This window comes from Apium graveolens, chromosome 4, assembly GCF_009905375.1.
Source record: "Apium graveolens cultivar Ventura chromosome 4, ASM990537v1, whole genome shotgun sequence".
NCBI lineage: Eukaryota > Viridiplantae > Streptophyta > Magnoliopsida > Apiales > Apiaceae > Apium > Apium graveolens.
The window spans coordinates 279,192,421-279,198,745 of record NC_133650.1 but is presented as its reverse complement, the minus strand read 5'-3'; the positions used below and the strand labels follow the sequence as shown (position 1 = coordinate 279,198,745).

General features: G+C 41.0%; 1 non-coding gene across 1 annotated transcript; it reads left to right on the top strand.

Annotated features, from left to right (window-relative positions):
- The first annotated feature begins 4,159 nt into the window (after window positions 1-4,159).
- On the top strand, window positions 4,160-4,266 carry LOC141722459 (small nucleolar RNA R71). The gene has a single exon (XR_012575476.1). It is a non-coding gene; the product is annotated as a small nucleolar RNA R71 (small nucleolar RNA).
- The last annotated feature ends 2,059 nt before the right edge of the window (window positions 4,267-6,325 follow it).

Sequence of the window (6,325 nt, the reverse complement as noted above, 5' to 3'; positions counted from 1 at the left end):
TGATTTCTCTATTAGACACTTCCACTTAACCATTCGTTTGCAGATGATAGGCAGTAGTAACACGATGATTCACATTGTAGCGCTACATCATAGAAGTGAACTTACGGTTGCAGAAATGCGACCCTTTATCACTTATGATTACTCATGGCATTCCAAACCTTGTGAAAATCTGCTTATGAAGAAAATTCAACACGACCTTTGCATCATTCGTCGGCAGAGCTTTGACTTCTACCCATTTTGAGACATAATCGACTGCTAGCAAGATGTACTGATTATTGCAGGATGAGATAAATGGCCCCATGAAATTGATTCCCCAAACATCAAAGACCTCAACTTCAAGCATCACATTTAACGACATCTCATCCTTTCTTGTAAGATTTCCCACTCTTTGGCAACAATCACACTTTAAAACGAACTGATGAGCATCCTTAAACAACGTAGGACAGAAAAAACCTGCTTGCAGAATACGAGCTGCCATCTTCTCACCACCATAATGTCCACCATATACTGTGGAGTGGCAGTCTCGTAATATCCCCTCCATCTCACAGAATGGGATACATCTCCTGATGATCTGGTCAGCTCCCTGTCTAAACAAATATGGTTCATCCCACATATAGGACTTCACCTCATGCAGAAACTTCTTCTTTTGAGCTGTATTCAAATTAGGAGGCATTATATTATTGACAAGATAATTCACAATATCTGTGAACCATGGCTCTTCCTCCTGAACTGCGAACAACTGCTCATCAGGAAAAGATTCGTTGATCAAAGTCTTATCATGTGAAGTAGACTCAGGATTCTCCAATCTAGAGAGATGGTCAACTACTTGATTCTCAGTACCTTTTCGATCCTTGATCTCTAACTCAAATTCCTGTAGCAAGAGCATCCAACGAATGAGTCTGGGCTTCGAATCCTTCTTGGAAACCAAATAGCGAATGGCCGCATGATCAGTGAACACTGTCACCTTTGTCCCAAGCAAATAAGATCGAAATTTTTCAAAACCAAAGACTATAGCCAAGAGCTCCTTCTCAGTAGTGGTGTAGTTCATTTGAGCTCCATTTAAGGTCTTGCTAGCATAGTAGACCACATGAAAGAGATTATTCTTGCGCTGCCCAAGAGCTGTGCCCACCGCATAATCACTCACATCACACATCATCTCAAAAGACTCTGTCCAGTCAGGTGCTGTAATAACTGGTGTAGTTATCAAACTCTTCTTGAGAGTCTCGAATGCCGTCAAGCATTCATCATCAAATTTGAAAAGCACATCCTTCTCAAGCAGGTTACACAACTGCTTAGATATCTTCGAAAAGTCCATGATGAAATGCCTATAAAAACCCGCATGACCAAGAAAACTACGGATTCCTTTCACAGAAATAGGTGGTGGAAGATTTTCAATGACTCCCACCTTGGCTTTGTCCACCTCGAGACCCTTACTAGAGACCTTATGCCCAAGAATAATGCCTTCACGCACCATAAAATGACATTTTTCCCAATTGAGCACCAAATTAGTTTCCACACACCTTTTGAGTACTACACGAAGATTATTCAAACATTCATCATACGAATGTCCAAAGACGGATAAGTCGTCCATGAACACCTCGACATTATTTCCAATCATATCAGAGAATATAGCCATCATACATCTCTGAAAAGTGACCGGTGAGCCACATAAGCCAAACAAAACTCTGCGAAAAGCAAACGTGCCAAATGGACAAGTGAAGGTAGTCTTTTCTTGATCCTCTGGTGCAATACATATCTGATTATACCCCGAATAACCATCCAGAAGACAATAATACTCATGATCGGCCATCATGTCAAACATCTGATCAATAAATGGAAGAGGGAAGTGATCCTTCCTCGTGGCCTTGTTCAACTTTCTGTAGTCCATGCATACCCTCCATCCTGTGACTGTTCGAGTGGGGATGAGCTCGTTCTTCTCATTTGCTACCATGGTAATACCTCCTTTCTTAGGTACACATTGCACGGGGCTCACCCAAGAACTGTCAGAAATAGGATAAATGATTCCTGCATCCAGCCATTTTAGAATTTCTTTCTTCACCACTTCTTTCATGATAGGATTAAGTCTGCGTTGTTGCTCAACAGTCGGCTTACTACCCTCCTTTAGCAGAATCTTATGCATGCAGTATGAAGGGTTGATCCCCTTGATGTCTGCTATAGTCCATCCGATAGCCGATTCGAATTCTCTGAAGATCCTCAAGAGCTTGTTCTCCTCACTACCTGAAAGGTCAGATGCAATAATAACAGGTAGAGCAGATGCATCACCTAAAAAGCATACCTCAAGTGTTCAGGCAATGATTTAAGCTCCAAGGTAGGTGCTTCCTCAATCGATAGTTTGAGCTTTCCTTCAGCATTTTTGAAGTCTGAAGTACCAAGAGATTTAAATGGCATGTCTAGCTTTCGCCTCCAAGGAGAAGCATTTAGATATTGTAGTTGCTTATTGCCATCCTCATCATCACTGTCAAAATCCCCCATTAAGGCTTTCTCTAATGCATCAGACATTAGCATATGATCAAGTTCTGAAGTAACCGCAGAATCAATCAAATCCACTTTTAAGCACTCCTCATCTTCTGTAGGGAATTTCATCGCTTTGAATACATTGAATGTCACATCCTGATCCTGCACCCTCATAGTAAGTTCACCTTTCTGCACATCTATCAAGGTACGACCTGTAGCCAAGAAAGGTCTCCCCAAGATTATGGGAATCTTCTTATCTTCCTCGAAATCCAGAATAACAAAGTCTACAGAAAAGAAGAGCTTATCCACCTTGACTAGCACATCCTCCACTATGCCTCGTGGGTATGTAATAGAACGATCAGCCAATTGTAGAGACATGTAGGTGGGCTTTGGATCAGGAAAGTTCAACTTTTTGAAGATCGACAACGGAATCAGATTGATGCTTGCTCCCAAATCACAGCACTTGTCAAAAGACAACTTGCCAATGGTGCAAGGAATGGTGAAGCTACCTGGATCTTTAAGCTTTGAAGGTAACTTTTGTTGCAGCACAACACTGCATTCTTCCATTAAAGCAACGGTCTCCAGGTCATCCAGTTTCACCTTCCTTGAAAGAATACTCTTCATAAATTTCGCATAACTAGGCATTTGCTCCAGAGCCTCAGCGAAAGGTATATTAATGTGGAGTTTCTTGAACACCTCCAGAAACTTACCACACTGCTTATCCAGCTTTTGTTGTTGCAATCTCTTAGGGAAATGTGGTGGAGGATAGAGTTGTTTATCCCCTGTATTACCCTCAGGCAGAGTATGTTCAACAGTAGTCTTCCTTGGTTCCGCCACTTTCTCCTTTTGCTTAGCTTCTTCACTACCAACTTCAGCTTCTCCTTCTTTTGCTTTTTCAGCATCAACAACTTTTCCAGACCTTAAGGTAATAGCCTTAACTTGCTCTTTAGCTTCCTTCCTGCCTGGCACTTCAGTATCACTGGGAAGTGTGCCAGGTTGACGATTGAGCACTGCATTGGCTATTTGACCGATTTGATTTTCCAAGGTCTTGATAGAGACCGCCTGACTTTTGCACAACAGTTTAAGTTCCTCAAAATCAGCACTAGAGGGTGGAGCCGCACCTCCTTGTTGAGGATATGATTGCCTTTGAGCATAATGATGTGGTTGCTGAAATCCAGGTGGATTGAACTGTTTACTTACGCCTTGCTGATATGGTTGCTGAATAGCATTATGATTATTACTCCAGCTGAAATTTGGATGATTTCTGTTGTTAGGATGATAAGTAGCTGGCACAGGCTGCTGCGGTCACTGATAATTATTCACATACTGAACAGATTCATTAACAAGAGAACACTGATCCATAGCATTAGAATCTGCACAAAGCTCACAGACCATAGCTATCTGATTGACTCCATAGGTGGCTAGAGAATCGACCTTCATAGACAGCGCTTGGAGTTGCGCTGTAATAGCTGTAGCTGCATCAACTTCTAGAATACCTGCTACCTTCCCAGACATCATCCTTTGAGTTGGGTTTTGATGCTCATTTGCAAGCATAGTCTCAATAAGATTATAAGCCTCAGTATAGGTTTTAGCCCACAAGGCGCCTCCAGCTGTTGCATCGAGCATAGGCCGAGATTGGGCCCCCAAACCATTATAGAAACCAGTGATCACCATCCAATCAGGCATTCCATGATGTGGACACTTTCTCAACATTTCCTGGTAGCGCTCCCAAGCTTCGCACATAGATTCTGAAGGTTGCTGCGCAAACTGAGTAAGAGCACTCCTCATAGCCGCAGTCTTCGCCATTGGATAAAACTTCATCAGAAACTTTTGCGCAAGATCTTGCCAAGTAGTGATAGACCCAGCTGGTTCAGAATGTAACCAGTCCTTAGCTTTATCCCTCAGTGAGAATGGGAAAAGCCCCAGCTTGATAGACGCATCAGTCACACCATTATATTTGAAAGTACTACAGATCTCGACAAAATTCCTTATGTGCATGTTGGGGTCTTCAGTCGCACCACCTCCGAAAGAAACAGAATTATGCACCATCTGAATAGTGTCCAGCTTGATTTCAAAGTTATTGGCCTCAATAGCCGGGTGCATGATGCTAGACTGAATATCATCAATTTTAGGCCGAGAAAAGTCCATAAGAGTTGGATCTGCCGGAACTATACGATCACCCATGATTACTGGCTCTTTCTGCTCACTTCCTGAATCCGAATCTTCAAATTCTATCTTCTCCGGAATATCAAGAACTTCGTCTGTCTCCTCAGCCGTATCTAAAGTCCTCTTGCGAGTACGAGAACATGTTTGCATAAAGGCTCGCTAAGGTACCTGAAACACAACCGGAAACAATACGTAACACGCCTTAATCACCGAGTCCTAATGACCACTGATGGTAAGTACATAAACTAAACAAATACGCCGAGTCCCCGGCAACGGCGCCAAAAACTTGTTAGGGCGAAAACACGCGCTAATAATACACGCAAGTATATGCGTTCGCAAGTAATATATAATACTTTCTAGTTCGTTCCCACAAATACTCAGATTAATTATGTTCAATTACACTCACTCACCAATGTATGATTACTTCTCAATGTTAAAATAATAACACTTAGATTTGATTAACTAATTATTAACTACAATTAACTACGAGAATTAAGCACTTAATTAACACTTGAATTAACAATATTAAAGCACACATGAGATCATAACTTCATTACTACTTCCTTCAATAGTCATTGTTATTACCCTTAGCATGCAACAGTGATGATATTAATCGAACAACACGAAAATGATGAAATCCAACTTTCATTGTACTAATACCATTCTACCAAACATCCACAATTAAGATAAAAGTTGAATAGGCATCAATTATGTTGAGTCCCTATATGTCTACAGAAATTGACAACATAACGATTTAAGCACAAGTTATTCCTTTTGATTACATAGGGCGAATAAAATGGTAGAGTTACCCACAAATCATGCATACTCATACATGAACCTATGCTAGCATGGCAAGTTCTAAATCTCAAGATCCACCATCGCTTCACAAGAGATTAACAACATATCTTATATGTTCGCGACGCACATAAGATGAATAAGCACAACCAATACTAGATATCATACAATCATCACACACTAAAGTATTAAACAACTAACTAAAGAATTCCATAGTAAATCCGTTACGACCCCATGATCACGATTAGCCCATGATAGCACTCATCAACATCATGGGTTCATATGAAAACATGATAATAACACACAAGAATAAAAACTAAAACTACTTATATTAAACCAGAGTAAGTTACAAGAGTAAATAGGTTCAAAGTAAAGAAAACTAGCATCCAACGTTACAACGAAATAAAGAATCACAAGAAAATATGCTTCCTCTTCATTGCGGTGTGCTAAAACGGTCTTCTTCCTTATCTCCTCGCTCTTCGATTAATACTACGATCCAACCTTTGTGAAACGTCTCTGAAAACTACTTATCTGGGAATTCCATAATACCCAGATATCTCAGAAGTTGGAAGTTAAACAGAACTAGGAGTCCGAAATAATAATTCTAATTTTCCTTCCTTGAGCTGCCGCTCAGCAATCCTGAGCGGGCGCTCAGCTTCCTGAGTGGTCGCTCAGCAGAGCTGAGCGGGCGCTCAGACCCCTACTGGAAACTGCTCTGTTTTTCTCCCGTTTCTTTGCTGCAATCTGCTCCTATCTTCCCGCTTGTAATGCTGAACACATGCCAAGGCTTATTCTTGATGAAATCTCTCCATAAATGCAATTATTATCCTGAAATGCACAAACATTAGAAAAACGCATCAAATACACAAAATACTTGATTTCAAGACAC